We start from the raw sequence: 20259 nt of genomic DNA on the forward strand, positions 1-20259 counted from the left end.
GGGAGATATAGCAATATCATTTATCAGACCATTAACATCATTGATGGGAGATATAACAATATCATTTTTCAGACCATTAACATCATTGATGGGAGATATAACAATATCATTTTTCAGACCATTAACATCATTGATGGGAGATATAACAATATCATTTTTCAGACCATTAGCATCATTGATGGGAGATATAACAATATCATTTTTCAGTCTATTAACGTCATTGATGGGAGATATAACAATATCATTTATCAGAAAATTAACATCATTGATGGTGATATAATTTCACTGATATCAATATCAAGATAATCGACGTGAGGAGGCCACTAGATGATAATTATCAGACTATAAAAGTTATAATATCCAACTGCTGTCGACATTCATCGAGTATTTAACTTCACTGAACAGACTATAGCTGTCAGCGTTATTAATCGCACTGCTATCGCAATGATAAACCCACTAATATCACTGATCAGACTGTTCACAGCAATGATCCCATTACGAGAGCCTATGACCAGGCTCCAGCTTTCAACGTAAATGAATCCACGTTTAACATCACTTGTGAGATGTATATCATCATTGTAAAAACATTAACATCACTGATCAGACTTTTCACCCCTGGGGTTTGGTGCTGCGAAGGCAATGGTCATATTTATGGATTCGATACACGCCCATTGGGGAACTGACAGCTGAGGAAACCATACTTGTTTTTAAAGAACAACGGCTGTGCGGTCAGATGTGTTAGCATCGTTAATTCGGATGTTAACATTCATTAAACACGGTTTGCTGAATTTTCGACTCTAAACATTTTCCAGTTAGTGTTGGGTTGCATTCCATTGCAAATGGAATTATTGGCCCAGTGCATCGGATATGAAAAATGTCATTCGACGGCCGAGCAAATTTATCATAGCAAAAAATGAGAATTTAACCACACTTTGTCTACAATGGAGTTCTTACCATAGCAATATGTTGCTAGCTCGATAAAAAGATATTTTGGATAAATACGGTAATCAGGTTGGATGGTGGCTAGTTGAGATGATAAAATACATTGCAATTCATTTTTAACGCTGACACTCGCTCTCTCACGCCTGATGTTATCGAACAAAGAATGAGTGACTTGGAGTTACGTATGGGGAGAGTGAATCAATTGCAGAGCCCGAGATTCGCAAATGATTTCACTTTATGGTGAGGACCTGTCACCAAGTGATGTTAACAGTCTGCTGGTAGCGATGTCTTGAAACGTCAGAAGGTATTGGCTCTTTAAACATAACTTACATAAATCACTCCTGATTCGACATGAGTTGTGTAATTAATTGTGCCCCTTTGGACAGGGTACGGTTTACAACGACAGAGCATGACATTAAATATTAGCGAGTGATTCACAGATTTGCCTCCTGGAGAAATCGAAGAGCAAAGTCTCCTAGCTTCGAAGCAGACGATGCTCATTGCCCAAACCCCTAAATGAATGATCCTCTTGGGTCGAAAGCTTAACTTCCGCTTTTCGGCAATGTTAATGCTTAATTTAACAGATATTAGCTTAGGGCTGCTTCGAAAGTGATATAACGCACAGCCGATGCCGTATATTATAAGAAAATGCCTTTAATGTTTTACGACAGCGATGTAAAAAGTTTGGCTTGCGCTCTTAACAGCAGGTCCATGCATAGTTACAGCAACTACGATGAAAAGCAAGCATATGTCTGCTTCTTTCATGTTACGACTAGGACCTGGGACGGCGCGTCCGATAGCTGGTCTTGTTCAGGACACTAAACACTACAATGAATACCACTTACTGAGTGTTTGCCGATTGAATCTCACAGCGGTACAGCATTCGTCTGTCTTATTGTTTATTCAATAGGGAGTAAGACTTTGAAGCAGCACAAAGCGTTGATACAATGGCTACGTTGAAGAACTCAGCTCTCCTTCCATGATCTGTGATCTAACTTTGTTACTGGATAAAACTAGGAGGACGCAATGAGGTTCTGATAAGGTAAGTGATAATGAATCATGCTCCTATCTTATCTCTATAAATAACTGTTGGGTTTCCAGTGGGTTAATGAAATTACCCCTTGATCCTTTACCATTTGAAGGAAATTAGCGGGTATTAAAATGCAGTTTGAGGTAACTGCATGCTCCTATTTATAGCTCAGAACAATATCAGATTAGCCAGTGAATCCCACCGCCTGCCCTTATCGAAATTCATTTGGTGAAATTGTATTAATAGAAAGGACCCTTGTTGTAATCAATTTTCATGATTTGATGCCCAATTTGAATTCCGATAGCTGGCTTGTCTTAAAGTGATATTGACGTAGACAGGCTACTAGTTTCAGTAAAAGATAACATTACAGCTACTGTATGTTTATCACATTAACGATACCAGGATTCATATTGGGAGATGTAATGTGTACATCAAACAGCGTCTGTTTCTAATTAGTGATTACTTAATTAGTCTGTTAGCTGTCTTCGACTGCGTTCGTTTAGCAACTAACGGCGGGTCACCAAGGGCAAGTTAGTGTCTCTGGCTGTCGAGGGTATTGCAGGTTGTGTTGATATATATGGGTCTGGTAACTGAAAGTCGACGAAGTGATTTTATCAAGTACAAACTGCCATTATGGGATCGTGTTTAGGATAGTTTAACGACAGTATGGTATCTCAAATCGATTTAGTATGATGCAAACTGTTTAAATGAACTCCAAAGCAAAAAGATCAAACAGTTATAAATGATATTTTGTCTCATATTATAGAAAAAAAACAAGTTAACGCATAACACTATCCAACATTAATGCATTTGCTTGTTTGTAATATTGTAATCGCTCTCTGGAGTCGGAGAAGTATAATGCTTTTGACATTGCCTTTTACAATGAATGTAGCTACTTATGGAACACAAAATTTGAAAAAGTGCTTTGGACATCATGGCTTATACATGAATTGCTGGTAGTTGTTCTTGCAATGCGTTATGTTAACTTTTGGAAAGCATAATTCAAGTACAGTTTGGGTGATTCACTAGCGTGGATTACAATTTTGTGTTCAGTGAAGTATGCGTTAGTTCGAAAAAATGTAAATATGATTACTTTATGTACACATGACATTGCAACATCAAATTGGAACGTTTTAAATATTTTCCTGGTGATATCTGTTTTACATTAATTAAATTGTTTTGTTTGGCAAATATGTACGAATGTATTGGCATCCATCGGAAAGTGCCGCATGCCGTAGGCCAACACGTATACTGCATGTATTATGGAAACAAATGACACAAAATAGACAGTATTTTCTAAAAAAATGTCAATCGTCTAAACATTTTATGTGTATATACTGAAATATTCTATATGAGTATTTCTTTTACTGAATGTACACTCATGTGTTACATAGCAGATTTATTGTTTGTGGTTTTAGTGAAATTAAAATAGCATTCATGTGGCATTGTTGTTAATTCGACCTGACTGAAAATCACTGAGACATGACATTACAATTTTGTTATAGTTACTTTTCTTAGCCTCTGCATCTTTTTCCGAACACACAATATGCCTGGTACATGAGTTCAAAATATATTTATTATGCTGTATTGTACTGCTTAACAGAATTAATTATAAAATACATGTGGAACATTGACATTGATTTCAACGAGCAAAGCACTGTCGAAACTTTTAAACTTTTTAAATGTGTGATTATATATGATGTACCTTGTAACCAGTCTCAGATGTCTAAGGACATATGTGAATGGAAACACAATTGAATAGTACATCATTGTTTCTTGTGTCTAAATTCGACCATAGTTATGAACACTGTTGAGTTCATTGGTCTGAAATACTTGAAAGTTCTGCGACAGAACTAGCAGAGATAATGTCAAAACGTCAACAGAACCAGACCAGTCCCCAAACCCAACGATCTGTAAACGAGTGCAGACAATTGTCGCTAGTGACATTCCATTGTAACATGCACAAATAAAGTGTAATTCAATAGAGAATAAATATTGTAGCGGTAATAGTTCTCAGCGAGATTTGAGAAACGTGTTTTCATTTCCCCTACAGCACTTGACGTGTCTGAATGCATATGCTTTGAAAATCAGGTTTGACCTCGACACCGGTGTCCATTGAGTTTGTGGCCAAGCTTACGAACAAACATCGAATACCTCTTCAGTGGTTAGTCAAGCATGTGTTTTATTGACTGGCTTGATTGTCAAGTTTTTTGCTTAGTTTTAATACCATTGTTAGATAAATCCTATCGTTTCACTCAGGTTTGGGGTTTGGTTTCCTGTGAGGTAATAGGAAGAAACAACGACCTTAAACATAGACATCTGTGCTTGGTTACACATACCAAGTTGTTCTAAACATAAGCTCATAAACAAACAAAGAGACTGTGCAAATATGGCTTTGGTGTTGTATAATCCACTATAAATGAAAAGAATGAAAACTGTATTCATCGCCGATCATTGCCAAGTTGATAGTTTAAGTATGGTGGTATGTGCTGAATATGCAATGGTAGGTCATAAATGTCTGTCATATATTTGTACTGGCTGTGATATACATATTTCCATCCTATATGTTACAGTCAAATGTCAGCCAAGACAAAGTATCGAAGTCAAAATAGCAATGACACATATGATATGAATGAATCATCTGTGAATGAGTGATGATAGGTACTCGCCAAAAGGAAAGCAAGTTCTCCACACACACACCCTCTCCCCTACCTCACTGACACAATTTGCATTAAGATTAAGTGTCTGTTGCCTGACATCGCACATCTGTACTTCCCCTATAAGAAGGCGCCTCGGGAACCATCACACTTCTGATATAGGAGCTTGCGGGAGTTAAAATACTGTGAGTTTTGAAAACATTTAGTACCTGTGCCATTTAACACATCGTACAAGTGTCTGGATACCATAAAGAATACAACAAAAGAGCATTGAATTCCCTGACCATATAATAGCTACACTCAGAGAATACAATGTAATTTAACGCATCTGATTCTCGAAGTTGGCAAGTTTTCTTTCCATGATGAAATGCTGCACCCTTGGGGGAATTCTCTTCAGACATTTATTTCCCTAAAATCAGTCCCATTTTCCGCATATTTAGAAGTGTAACCATCCTCACGCAAGTCTGACAGATGCACTGCTCCCTGTAGTTTGCTGTTGAGCTAATTTGCTTCGTACACAGCCACCTTAAGCTTCAGGCTACATAGCGAAGGGAATACGTTTTCATTACAATTTCCTTCATTCAACTCAACACTTAAAGAACCCGAACATTCATCAGAAAGGCTACTTCTGGATTTGGGGATATAATCACAAGTATGGGTGGTTTTTGTGTAATGTTGATGTCATTGGTTACCGATAAGCTTGACTCCCCCTGAACATTTTTAAAGGCTTCCATTGTAAGCATACATGACATATTGATCATTACTTGTCTGCGGTAATGTGATATCAGTGTAATGGGGCGGCACTGATGCGTCAGCTGAGAAAACCATGGTGTGAGCACATCGTGGTTAATGTAATTCAGCTCTAACAACACCATTTGCACATCATGGCCATTCTTCAATACTTACTTAACCATCTCAGAGGCCATGGCGAGATGGTCTATTCAACGTGCCTTACAATAACTCACACACGCGTCTAAACAAAACATTCGCATTGGAAAGGCATCGAGAGTGCTTAATGAAATAATTTAAGCACAAATGGATCATGTTCTCGCAGCCCGAACCGTGTACACCTCTGGGTTATAAACAAGCAGTGACTCCATCGTTCCATCGACCAGACATCAGAGACGTGTTTAATATGTAAACATTAACTTTTTGTATCGTATGTATATGTTCCGTCCACTCAGACGTGTTCATTAGACATCAATTTGGACAAAAGTGTTTCATCTAAACTTTCATCAACGTTCGTCTCTTTGACATTATAAGTTCACTTTAAGATATTACGAACGAACGGCTGCATTCCACGTCGCTCATATTAATAATAAAGAAGTTGTATACCGAATGGAACCTGGTAAGTCCCTTACGATCAACAATCCCAGACAAACACAAGTCCGTAACCGAGTCTCAATCACGAAACTGTCGGGTTGGGGAACAGGTGTGCACGTTTGTGTATGTTTGTGGGAGAGCAGGGATAGGTGCAGCAATAATGACCAATTGTTATACTAAAATTCCATTTTAATTCCCAACTACTTGGCTGATACTTGAATATTCCATAGGTAAACCTTACATTGGGTAACCTCAAATACGCCCCTGTACACAAACACATACACGCATGGACGCACGCACACATACATCTCATGGGCGGATCCAGGAGTTTTGAAAGAGGGGGGGTTTCAAGGGGTTCGAGCCCCCTGAAACCCCCACTGGCTCCGCCAACGCAAAAAGAATCTTCAATGTGGTCTTAAGTCATTTTCAAAGGGGGGGTCGAACCCACCACCCCACCCCCTCAGGATTTGCCAATGCATCTAAATCACCAAACAAAATTGGCCCGTGGTCTTGTGGACAGCGTACAGGTCACACGTCAAGCGAAGCTAACCAACGTTGGTCTATTTAACGGGTGGCCGTATTCGACAGTGTAACTCCAAGGGTTTCCACGGCCTCGGGGCTGCCCTACAGTGAAGCACATGTGACAATTTAATGTAGTGTAGACTGGAAACTCTGTTACACATATGCATCTCATCACGCGGTTAATGGGTATCCGTTAGGATGAGATGGTCATGTGACTGTTACACCTCAAGTCACACAGGCAGTGTTGCTATTTTTCTTCCCAGGGTGTTGTAGTAAATGAAAACACTTCTCTATTAATATATGTAGTTGGAAAATTATTTAGGGTGTGAATTTGGCATATTATAAAATGCAAATTATTGAATATTGATTTTAAGTTTTAGCGATATTACTCGTTTGAGTTATCTAAACACATACATGAGGATTTGTGTGTCTTTCAACACATTGCGCGACAGTTATCCGCTTTTTATCGTAGTGTCATTTCCTTTAACAACAATGCATTTATTGAATACCAATTATGCCAACCGTGTCTATGGGCGTGGTCCTATGTTTGCTACCCTGTACTGTAGGTTTAGGCTGTCACATGTACACGAGAGGGCCTTAAACTCAATAAAAGGATGTAAACTGATATCTTTTCTCAACAAGGATTTATCGATCACTTTTATATGTGACGGGCGTCGATTTTAAATTGAATACAGTATTTGAGATATATACGTGTGTCAGTTGAAAAGAATCGCTTCAACAGCTGCTCGTTTTCTTGTCCATGGAATAAATTTCCCTTTTGCGTCACATTCTTGCCGTGCATGTGTTGTGTGTTGGTGTATGTCTATGACAGGTGAGTGATACAGCCATCCATCTTCCTAAATATACTGTATTATATCCATGTATTTGTCGCCGTTCGTGTCGACGTGTCAATGTCGTAACAGTAAATTATATCAAGTCGTTTTTCTTGTGAGGATCCATTAAAAGCATGAACAAAAACGCTTGACTTTGCTATTGCAATGTGTGCACTTTTGAGTGTATGAGCTTAAGATATATTCAGAATCTATCTAGACTAGACTAGACTAGAAATGTCTACTACCAAACAGTAAATATTCATTAAACGTGTTCAATTAATATCTGTTAACGTAATTGCATTTCGATGATAAATATGTTTGAATCCAAGACTTGATATTTGTTTTCTATATTGAACCTTTCGTACTATCAAAGCAACACGATACAGTATTGAGATAATAATTTACATTTAATATCTAAATGTGTTTAAACTAAACGATATTAGCAAATAAGAATATGTGATGGATCACTTCAAGACTATCCCACAACGATCGACTTTTCTCTGTGACTTGTGCCTTATGTCATTGCAATGTTATTATATTTCCCCATTTTCTACTTGTTTCTAATAACGATTGTTACAACAGTAGATCTGCTTGAAACGTTCATGCATGCCTCGTACTCGAGAAAGGGATGGGGAAACTATGAGAAAGGGATGGGGAAACTATGAGAAAGGGATGGGGAAAGTAAGGAATGACATAAAAACATAACAAATATGAAATTACATTCTCAGCTGTTGCGATCCTTGCATGTGTCAAAGCCTCTGTTAAAAAGCCAGGTGTATAAATGTGGTAAAATCCTATCGAACTAATATTGCAGCAGATATCAGAGTGAAAAACAACGTAGCTTATACATTGTATAATGTGATATTGTACAGACTTCTGAAGGATATTAATTGTTCAAGTTATAGATTCAGTCCATGTATGTTCATGTAGAATGCAACAACAGAGAGTCTACTTAGTATTGTCTTCTGAACATGTGCACACATTAGGAAGGGCGATATATATGTGAAAAAACCCTTTTCATTATTACAAGCGAAGAAAATACTTTAACTATGAATATTAACATGATAATAACCCATTCATCCATATCTGATATTAGTACGAAAAGCATTTAGGCATACTTCCAAGCGAGTACAAGCAGAACACGTGTTTTGTACATACAAACGTGTGTAATTTCAAAAGCTGGTAATATAAATCATCTCGAAAAGCTTAACCTACCATACATGACTATTTTTATGGGAACATTACGGATAATAAGCCGGAAATACAATGGTAAATGTGAACAAAAGCAATTTCTAAAGATGTTGAGCCCAATAGTTCACTGAGGTGTCTGTGGGATTCAAATCGGAAATCGTATTACAAGTCTTTGTGAAACCTATTCCAAAACAAATGCTTGTGAATTAATAGGCCAAAGCAACTTAATGTTTTCAATGTTTCACAAGTTTACAAGATGTGATCAGCGCAGCGAGTGTACGATGGAGGAAAAATAGCCTGTGTCGTCGCAGACAGACACCGAAATATACATATTGACCAATGCTCAGTGCGATAACTAATTAGGACGTTTCAGCCACATGGCAGCTCATGGCGCCGAGGATGTGTCCGACTGTCTCTCTATTGTTTATTCGTAATAAATATATGTTCTTTCATAATGCGCTTTGACACAGTGAACATAAGACTGTTGTGTTAGGAGTTAAGACCTGATTCACACTTGCTGATGGGGTACAGATGAACCCTCATCGTAATACAATTGTTTTATCTGTATGTTTCCATATCTCTAACAAACACACCACACTTGCTTGAATATTTCCAATAGTTCATGAATGGTAATGGACAGTTGTTAAGAGAGAGCACCTTTTACCCTAAATCACCAATATTGAAGCTTTGTACGGCTATTACAATATTTGTGAAAACATTCATATTAGTTTGATGACTTTTTATATCCCAAAACCCGATACATTGCTAACTGTGGGTATTTTAATATTGTTTCACGAACACAATAATTATCAAAATAAACTAGTTTATCTTTTGGTGAAATATGTTTACAAAAATAAACATTCAAAAGATACCCAATCCCCAAACAGAACTAGTTCAAACAGTGTTTACATGTACAGAAGGACAAAACCTTTTCCATGCTGATATGATCTAAAGAGTCGTTTGTTCAGTTCAGACTGTTTAAATATGCATGTGTGTATTAATAACTTTCAAACTTTAAAACAAGTTTCATCACCTGGAATATTTCAACGTTATTTTGGAATGTAAGTTATGCATTTCAAAACTCAAACTGTATTTGAATACAGATTCTTAAATACTTTAATATTGGTATAAATCTATCAAATCTAGAGTGGTCGTACGTTCCACAAGATAGAATGTCGAAACGTATAATTTAAAGTTTCCAATAGTCAACTTTCTGTTTAAATTCGAGCAATATTCGTGAACACCATGCCTTTGATGTTTTCATTTCACACGTTTTGAGGTACAATCGAGTGTGCTATTTCTGCGAAAATATATAAGAGAGTAGCGTGACTCTCTAGAGTAGCGTGACCCGTGAAGATCCGGATTAGAATTGGTCTTCAGTAACCCATGGTTGTCGTAAAAGCGACTGACGGGATCGGGTGGTCAGGCTCACTCACTTGGTTGACACATGTCATCGTATCCCAACTGTGTAGATCGATATGATGTTGATCACTGGATTGTCTGTTCCAGACTCGATTATTTACAGACTGCCAACATATAGCTGGAATATTGCCGAGTGCAACAACCAACCAACCAAGCACTATTAGATACTTATTTTTGCTGTACATGTACTTTGGTGGAATGTCCTCTGCATTCAACACAGATTGCTCTTGATAGAAAGAGGCGTGTCCCTTCTACTTATATTTTGTAAAACTACCAACGCCAGGGAGTACTTTGTGATAAAGACTGGTGGCTCACACGAGACTGTCGTCACTCTGTTGCTGCACTTCAAAGGGTTTACCCACGTCATGCCGTGACCTGCAGAACGAATGTAAGAAAGAACCCAAAGTAACAGAGTGATATATCTGAAAGATGGTTGAGTGTAAAATGATTTTTTGTGCTGAATCTAAAAACATCCCAACTTCATTGTGTATTTGGAAAGCCGCTCCCACTGTTCAAATAGTTATTTAAAACACGTTACTTCAGTTCAGCCCAGTCAATACAAAACCGTTCAAACTTCTTCAATAACATCTTTGAGATTAAACAAACCCAATTGCGTTTTATTACAGAAATTTGCTCACTTTATGGCACATTCAGCGTATGACTCCTAAATTCCAAAAGCTCTAGGGAAATAAGATTGGGAAAATGTCTTCAGAGAAAAAAATAATACAAAAACATTGTTTGCTTGGAAGAAACCCTTTTGGATCTGTGATCTGACATCTAGTAGAAACGTCTTGTGACACAAAGCGCAGTTAATAGACGACAGAAACATCACAGACTTGAATGTGGCATATTGCTAGCATAGTTATAATAAGAAGCTGTTTCAATGCCTTGCCACGTTTGGTAGCGATTGTAACCGCTTCCTGACTTTTTTGAGAACCGTCAACCTTTCTTTTAATGTTCTCAGTCGCTTTTTGATCTAGGGTAGTGGTTTAATTTACTCGAATAAACCGTTCACGCAAGTAATAATATCAGCAAACCCTTTGGGGAATTCAAGCCATCTGAAATACAAGTGGAGTTTCAAGTCAATTATAGAAATTTTCTAGACGGTTGTGCATTTGGATTAGGGTTATTTCGGTTGAAGATCTAACGACACATCGCACACCGCTCTGTAATTTAGTGACAGCCAGGAATGTTTTGATTATCTAAATTATGCATGCTTCTGTACTAGCAGCAGTAGTTGTATTTACCTTCATTATTCAGAAGACATATGTATTCATGCTGCTCTGAAATATATGCGACAAAATGCATTCGAAGTCATAATATATATTACACCAATGCCAGAAAATAACAAGTCTCCATTATCCAACGAAACAGATTTCATTTGAGGTACACATAGCTATGAGAATTATAAACATAAGATTTTATCACTGGATGAAAATATCAACCATGCCACCTTGTGTTCTCAAAACGGGTAAACATGCCCTTCCCTAATGACCATAAGAAGTGCTTGTTAAAAGCAAATTCCATAGTGCAATTCCGTCTGTCATGATCATATGGTAGATATTTACGATTACGCTTGGTAAGTTTTCCATCTAAATCTCAACCAATATTTTCTATCTTTGAGCAACTGAAATACATAAATCAAATTTGTAAATAAATGCGAGAATACTTTCAGACCAATGAGACATTTCTGGAAAAAGCACAGTCGATTGAACGATCCAGACATGTCTCTGTGAAAGGATCATCGCTTGCTGCCTAGTTGTGGCACCCGTCACAAACACACGTCAAGGCAGGTCAATCGTTCAGCTGAAAAACACACGGGGAACATATTGCGCCTTGGATTATCGCATACCAATACCAAGTACCAAGTGGGTTGAGAACAATATATTATAACATGCTATGTGAAACTGGGTTTAATATACAGGCCAAACACGGCCCGGCAGTCTTCTTTGTTTGAAACAGTCTTTGACACGTGTATTGATGATTTAGGATAGAAGGATTACTTGTACTTTGGCTGAAAATCTATTTAGACTTCACACAATAGAAAAAACAGATTCAATTAGACTTAATTTAATGAATGCAATGTCAAAACCAACAGTAGCGGATCATATTTAACAGAAAAGACTGATTACCGACACTCCATAAAAATATAGAATTCTGAATTACTCACGTGTGCTCCAGCAATCAATCTTGACATCTCTACTACCTCTTTCTGTAACACTAGACCGTCTTTTACAAGGAAGTGGGTCTCAGTGTATGACTAATGACTATACACTGTCTCCACTGGAAGAAGAGGACCTGCCGGTTCGTTATGGGCTCACTATTTAGGAAATTACATTCTTTCGTTATTATCCGGTTCTTCTGCCTCCCAATTTCTCAATGGACGCGTCACTGGGTATTGTTGAAATATTGGTATGAACTCAATGGAGCTTTTGAGTGTAAATGTTTCATACTTTGCCGGATAGCTTAAAACTTTTTTGTCTAGAAAACTTTAACTTAGAATACTGCACTAGGTTATCAATATCCACACATCGTTGTTTGAACATGTTACGAAATCCCTTTAACATTTTCAACACCTTCCACTATCTATGATGTGCCAAAGCCCATACTGAATAATAGCTCCTTAACTTTGGGAGCCCAACAATATATTCCCTTTTCTGTCAACTTGTATTGATAAGAAAATATGTATAAGTATAGCATTATCCTGTTGGTAAAGTATTATCAACCAATAGCTAAATTGATTTTTTCCTGCTGCTTCACCTGGAGTGAATAACGACCAAGTTCACCTTCAGCAACAATACTCCTACCAAGATGTAAAATATCCTTCAGAAACGTATCTTGGACACGAATAATATTCGGTGAGGCATGGAAACCCCAGAATTCACTGAAATACATCAGAATTGGAAAAGTCTTATCATCGAAAATATGGGTTAGGACCCGGGGGAATAGATTAACAAAGTTATGGATTTTTGATCGAAGTATTGATAGCATATTGATAGCCTGCTTGGATAGCATCTTCTGTGTAATAAACCAGGAACCCGGAGAAGTGAAGTGAACTCCTAGGCACTTATAAAATGAATCAACATCAACTAGATTTCCATCTTCTAACTCTACCACCTTTTCGAAATACAATGACTTTACTTTTTTCAAAGTTAATCGTAATTTGCCATTTATCACAATAAGCTGATAACTTATCAATTCTCTTCTGGAGACCTCTAATCGTACTGTTAAACATAGCAATATCATCAGCAAAGAGAAAAAATTAAAAGTCCCCTCAAATCTATATCAATACACTTTAGTTATAAATAGACAAATACTCAACAATATCATTTATGAAGAAAACGAAAAGAAATGGTGATAATTGACAACCTTGTCTAACTCCAAATAAACACTCAAAGAAAACCGTAGTCACCCTCAAGAGACACACAAGCCTTGACATTGTTGTATATGGTATTAAGTTAACGAAACATTTTACATTCAATATTTCCTATCCACAGTTTATAGTACAGACCCTCCCTTAGAACTGAATCAAACGCTCATTTTAAATCAATAAAAACACAATACAATCTACGTTTTTTAAGAGACAAGTACTTAGTATGAATAGTATCAAGGATGAAAATATAGTACATTATCAATAGTCTGATACCCTTTACGAAAACCCTCTTGTTCAGATGCAAAAACACAACTTTCTTCTTCAGCCCATCTATTCAGTGTACAACTTAGAACCTTAGCAAATATCTTGCCACTAACCTCTAGTAACGCAATAGGCCTATAATTAGCAGGGTCATTGATGCTTTCCTTCTTATGTATAGAGAGGATAACTCCAAGTGGCCATTCCTGGGGGTATATTCGAGATGACAAAATAGAATCAAACAAGGCGACAAGCATGTCTATACAAAATGAAGGTGCTTTCTTGAAAAACACAACAGGTATACCACTAAATCCTTTTTTGATAGCTCATTACACTGCGTCAGGAAATTTTCAGATTTTTAAACTACTGTTCACATTCGTTGTGGGTTATTATTTTTTCTTTGTTCCCGTGTCTGAAAATACCTTTTCATTGCATGTCTAAAAGGATGTCACAAATGTTTTATGCTAGTAAGTAAGTAAAAAATGAACATCTGGTTATATGACCAAGATTAACATGATGTTTCAAGGACGTATTACGTCAGACCCATTAACACCATTACGGGTCCTTATTGTTTTCTTCCTGAAAGTTGACACCATAGGAAATAACAAATGTCTATTCCAATCCTCAAACACATCATATCTGCTGTATAATGTCTGACCCATTATCTGCTGACTGTAATCAAAACATTCTTTTCGACTTATTTCGTTTCAAGCTGTTTTGGTTTTTACATACACTATTCTTTTATTCCTATTTTGCACAATGAAACATGACAGAATAACATATTGAAGGCATAAACGCAGATGCCATTCGTCTAAATAATATTTGAGAAATGTTTGAAAACCACAATTGACGGATTGCTAAAGGTCGATAATCACTATGCATTAAGAAGGTTACGGTATCTACTTTGAAGAGAAATACGTATACATGTTCTGTGAGGAAACCAAAACTCAAAGAGATTGCAGACATTCTCTTCAGAGGATTAGTATAAGTGCAGTAAAAGTAAACTGTCTGAGTAAACTGTAATTGATTGGAAAAAATTATTCTTAAGCACAAGGCAAAATGTTGCGTGTTCATCTCTCAACATCATGCTTTTAGATAACATTTCCATACACTCTGATTTGTGTTTGTAGATTTGTGTTTGAAGACAGATGTCCAAGTGGTCTAGGGCGCCATCGTACGCCATGTAGAGTTGCATTCCTTGGTCATGGCATAAAACCCATAATTATGGGGTCGAATCGCTGTTAGCTCCGACTGTATTCCGGATTCGTACGTGAGTTTCACCAAAGTATTAAATGTCTACCACCTGCATCACCTCCGACTCTTTCACTCAATTACTTGGCATACTGTGATATAACAAGAGTGTTCTTCAATATTACTGTTACATGGCATTGTTGTACATACGGCTATTAATACATGCATTGGGGGCAATTTGAGATCGGAAGGTTGTTAGACTAGTAGACCGTTGTTGAAATCGTGTACATTTCACCGCGGATGTCACCCGCCACCAATATCTGAAAGCACGTCTCATTAGCGGAGAATGTTCGCTCGTTGTCATGGTTGAGAACTGTTTATAGGACTTATGAAAGCTCTAAATACGACCATCAATATTGTGAGAAATTCTTGTTTTGTATCATAAATCAACATCACAGGCTGCATTGTCTGTGCTGAGTTGACAGTATCCTTATTAGGGTTTGAATCCCAGAATGATGGTTTCCCATCGATATGTCATTGCTACGTTTCACAGTACCACACAGGGATCACCTTTAGTTCTCCCCAATTGTCAGTCGGATATGTCTTGATACAACTGAAATATTGTTCAAGCTTTAAACACAGATCATTCACTCATTCACAATTTTGAGTCAAACCCTCAGCATGAGTGCTTTTCTAACTGTTCAGTCTTTCTGAAAGGCCATTATTCAATTTGCTTACATTTTTATTGACATCAAACCCTGAAACTGGACATAATTAATTATAATTTTGATTCGAATTATATGTAAAGTCGATTGAAGTTACGTTGAAAATTGTACAGTAAATTTCAATTGCTGATGCTTTCGTTTTGTGAAACCACATCTCATTCTCTCATAGTTGCTTCACAAAGTCGTAAAATACATTTTACGACTCCCGTGATGTTTCAACATCCAGGATGAACCGCATCTGTTGAAAGGAACAATCATGGGTACAAGCAATGATATTTAGTTAATTTCTGCGAATATTTAACTTTAGTATGTCCTTAAACTTTCTTAACATGCAGCTTTAATTTCCCACGGCGCATGATTTATGTTCCGTCGGATGCTCATAGCCTGAGTATTCAGAACGTATGCGTTTGGAATTAAATGAAGCGACACACAACGAGGTCTTAACATTGACCCGAGACCCCAGCTGCAATTTATCAATTTAACTTCAGTTACCCGAACGCTGAAAGGCTAATAAGAACAGAGACTGTGTAGCTTATAAACATGATTATCCAGTGCAGTCATTGGTCACTGAGAACATCAAGAATATCGAAATAAAGGCACAAATAGTAAATTATGCAAGTATGTTCACAATTTTGCTACTTATAGACGCCAAAAATATATTTTAAGCATTTAATACGAAACTACACATCATAGCTTTTGGTGGCCTTGACCTCTTGAGATTCGCGGTGTTACTGACATTCCAGCATGTTCATGCGTGTGAACCTAGCTGACATAAATTTGCACGCTGTAATTAATTGATTGATCATACATCAGCTTCATATCGTGACAGCGCCAGTGTAAAGGTTCCTGACGAGGAGGGGGTTGTTTTAAGGTACGGCGAAGCCTGTGCATTATATTCCTGCATATTTTGTGTAATTGGTGGCAACTGATTATCTGTATGTCAATATTCGCTTGCTGCGGTGATAATGCACATTAGAACTTCAAAGAATTTGTAGCTGGTTATTATTAGATGAGCGGCGAATACGTTCGAGCAACAATAGACTTTAACTTCCACACACCAGGCTGAAAATTGATAAAATATGGAAGTTATTATATAAAACCAGATCGTTTATATGCTGCATTAGAGCATATTCCAATAACCGGTGCGTGCATGGGGTCTATCCGCTAAACCTGCGTTTAGTGGTTGTAGGGATACTGTATAAATTCCATAGAAAGAAGTTACATTATTCAAAATATGCTTTTAGAAGTGATGAGGATGCTATACGAGTTCACCGTGATTATCTATAACATGAAATAAATCACAGAGCGGACTCCACAAAACCGATTTGATCTAAGGCTGACCCTCCATTTTGAAATAGAATTTGCTCGGCACATTAACATCTGAGTTTGTGAAATGCCTCTGAAGCCTTTGCCGTGGCGACGAATTTCTTTGCAATTACTGAGGGTTCTGTAATTCGGTGTGGCGAGGTAAAAAGCTCTGAACTATACCTTACAACGTTTCCGTTTGGTGCCTCCGGCTCTTGCTTTTATTAGCTCCTCTCAATTTAGGAGGTGATGCATTTCCTGTGTCAGGGATCTAATGAAAAGCTTCCACTCCGAGGGAAAATACCCGTTTGTCATTACAGGTAGCTTCTTGGACCATCTCAAGACGTTTCAGGGACCTAAATATTGAACTCGTTTCTTGATGTAAATTACGGCTACTCGGAAAGCCGAGTTGAGTGTTCTGCACCTGTGTGATTATGAGAAAAACCAATGGTCGTCTCCTCTATTGCCTGAACAACATGTATATGTTTCAGTTGGATTTAATAATACTGGTGAGGTGTCAGAAGGTTATGCTAGGAACACAGTACCAGCTCATCCTACCGGGTACCCATTCACTGCGGAGTGGAGAAAGGCATGGATTCAACATAGTCAGGATGGACTATGTTGAGACCAGCAGAGTATGCCAATCAATAAATGAAAGGACGTTACAAACAGTGAGATTGTTAGCATACGTACAATCCCAAATCTCTCTCTCTCTCTCCCTGTCTTTCTCTCTAATCACACGCCCGCGCGCGCGCGCACACACACACACTGAACTAAGAGCTCACTCACAAAATGTCCGCATGACGTCTCTCTTCTCGTGATCCGATTATAGATCATCGTTCATCGATAGTTATGTGCAAATAAATGCAGCTGCCATGTGTACAGCTGAAATGTATAAGCTGCCCGAGTACTATGCCTATGGGACACTTACATTAGTATGTCTGCAACCCCCAGTTCCTCCAGAAGCTCTTTAATATGTGTTTACAACCTATATAACCATTTCGCCACTGTCACTAGTTTGGCAGCGTAATGAAAAACGATTTCAAAATTCTCAGACAGTTAAATGAGAAAATGGTTTCAGTTGTGATCGAAAGAATCTTCGATGGCAGCTTAAATCAGAACTAGGGATCCTTGCATGATTGCAAATGGTTCTCGTGACTTTTTGAAACGGGTCGTTTGTAATTACTTCTTGTATGCAGACCTGTCATCATGAAAACATTCTGTTAGGATGGCCAACGAATGGGTTTGACTGTAGCATTAGGCTCGTCTACAATACTGAAAAAATGAATTAGATGATACTGGACAAAAAACGTGGTTTGTAATGAAACATGTTTGGTGCACGATATAAGGTCACTGGTGCATTTTGGAATAGAGTATGTCCGTATCTGATAGCAGCATGCATCTGGGTCACACTTAACAGGATATATTTTGTTGTGTAGTACTGCCAAAGGGAACATTTACAACGGATCTCACAATCCAATGTAAATTCAATACACCCAAGTTAAGCTTGCACAAAATCCCATACTTGTAAGAGGCGATCTGGTGGCCTGTCAGTGTATCCCCATTGCGCAGTTCGATGCTCAGTCGAATAGGACTGACTTGTCCAGACTCGATTATTTACACACCGCTGTCATAAAGATACAAAATAATTGAGAGTGGCGCTGCAGAACAAACAAAAAACATACAGAAAATTAGATGACACATTTATAATCCTCAGCAAATTTCAGCCTCCTTAAAACTTATGGAATGATCCCAAATAGCCATAAGAATTTGGAATTAAATTCACAGGACAGGAGAGAAAAATTACCTATTTGTACACGTGGAACTGATTTCAAGGCGATGATGTAAAGACCACACTGCTGTCCATCGGAAACCAACTCATCATTACATTCACCATCAGCTCACCCATCACCAACCAGATAAAGTAAGCCATAATAGCGAGTATCCCACGAAGAGCCATAGCACGCCATACAACACGATCTAATTCCAGCCCTCGAAATACAATTTCATCACCTTAAATGGTTTTCTGACAGACATTGCACAGACATCAGCCAAGTCTGCAAACAGTAATCAAATGCAGAATCCAAATATACGCCAGTATCCATCCTTGTCGACATCCAATAGCAGAAAACAATCCAGAAAGTGTCCTTTTTTTAGAAAACCTAATGAGCAATCCCGAACACAATAAAACCCAGTAAAATGACGGCATCTAACTACCAACAGAGATAAGAAACATCACTGATACTTCAAAAGAGGACAAACCTACCACGAAACTGGCTCATAGGTTTCTCTTTGTTTTGGTGGACTGTGCTCCATTTTTTGTCTTCATTTGTCTTCTTCTGCTTCCACTTGTTACTCATGTTGGTCTCTGTTTCAATTTGTTTTCTACGTAAGATAGTCCTGTCATGTCGGAACATCTTACCGAGCATATCCACCAACGCGAACTAGCTACTTGATTGTTTGACACGATGGAATAACATGACGTCACACACTTGGGATTCCGTGTCAGAATTGTCACCCAATAATGTATGCTTGTCTTCAGTCTCGACTGAAGTGATCGGATAGTCTTGCACGGTGATTTAGTTGGTCATACCTAGTCGGCGTCGACCATTGCCAGTGATACCAATGGCTGGTTTCTATAATGAGGACTTGATTACATACATGCCGTCAGCAAAACGCCCGACTATTGTGCGGTGTTAAATAACCAACTAACAAATGCCATTGCTGAAACACATATGGTCTAAAACAATCTATATAAACATTTCGCCAGTCATTAGTTTGGCAGCGTAATGAAAAACGATTTCAAAATTCTCAGACAGTTAAATGAGAAAATGGTTTCAGTTGTGATCGAAGGAATCTTCGTTGGCAGCGTAAATCAGAACTACGGATCCTTGCATGATTGCAAATGGTTCTCGTGACTTATTGAAACGGGTCGTTTGTAATTACTTCTTGTAATTTCAGCCTCCTTAAAACTTATAGAATGATCGCAAATAGCGAATAGAATTGGGAATCAAATTCACAGGACAGGAGAGAAAATTACCTATTTTAACTGTGTAACTGAAAGGCGGTGAAGTAAAGACCAAACTGATGTCCATCGGAAACCAACTCATCATTACATTCAGTACCTGCCCACCCATCACCAGCAGATAAAGTAAGCCATAATAGCGAGTATCCCACGAAGAGCCATAGCACGCCATACAACACGATCTAATTCCAGCCCTCGAAATACAATTTCATCACCTTAAATGTTTTTCTAAAATACACTGCACAGAAATCTGCCAAGTTGAAAACTCAGTAATCAAATGCATAATCCAAATATACGCCAGTATCTATCCTCGTTGACATCCAATAGCAGAAAATCAAGAAAGTGTCCTTTTTGAGAAACGCTAATGAGCAATCCCGAACACAATAAAGCCTAGTAAAGTCTCAAAATCACCCATGCAAGCATCACGAAAGAAAGTAGAAATAAATAGGAAATTACAAGAAA

At 37.9% G+C, this 20259-nt stretch overlaps 1 protein-coding gene across 1 annotated transcript in view; it reads left to right on the forward strand.

Annotated features, from left to right (window-relative positions):
- Positions 1 to 1682: 1682 nt before the first annotated feature.
- LOC124291053 (neuronal acetylcholine receptor subunit alpha-10-like) overlaps positions 1683 to 20259 on the forward strand; it is a 54553-nt gene continuing 35976 nt past the window's right edge. Inside the window, exon 1 of the mRNA XM_046727955.1 lies at positions 1683 to 1984. The gene's annotated coding sequence lies outside the window, so the exon portion shown is untranslated. The remainder of the gene's footprint in view (positions 1985 to 20259) is intronic.

Source organism: Haliotis rubra, unplaced genomic scaffold (genome assembly GCF_003918875.1).
Source record: "Haliotis rubra isolate DU_JTF1 unplaced genomic scaffold, ASM391887v1 Scf48, whole genome shotgun sequence".
Taxonomy (NCBI): Eukaryota; Metazoa; Mollusca; class Gastropoda; order Lepetellida; family Haliotidae; genus Haliotis; species Haliotis rubra.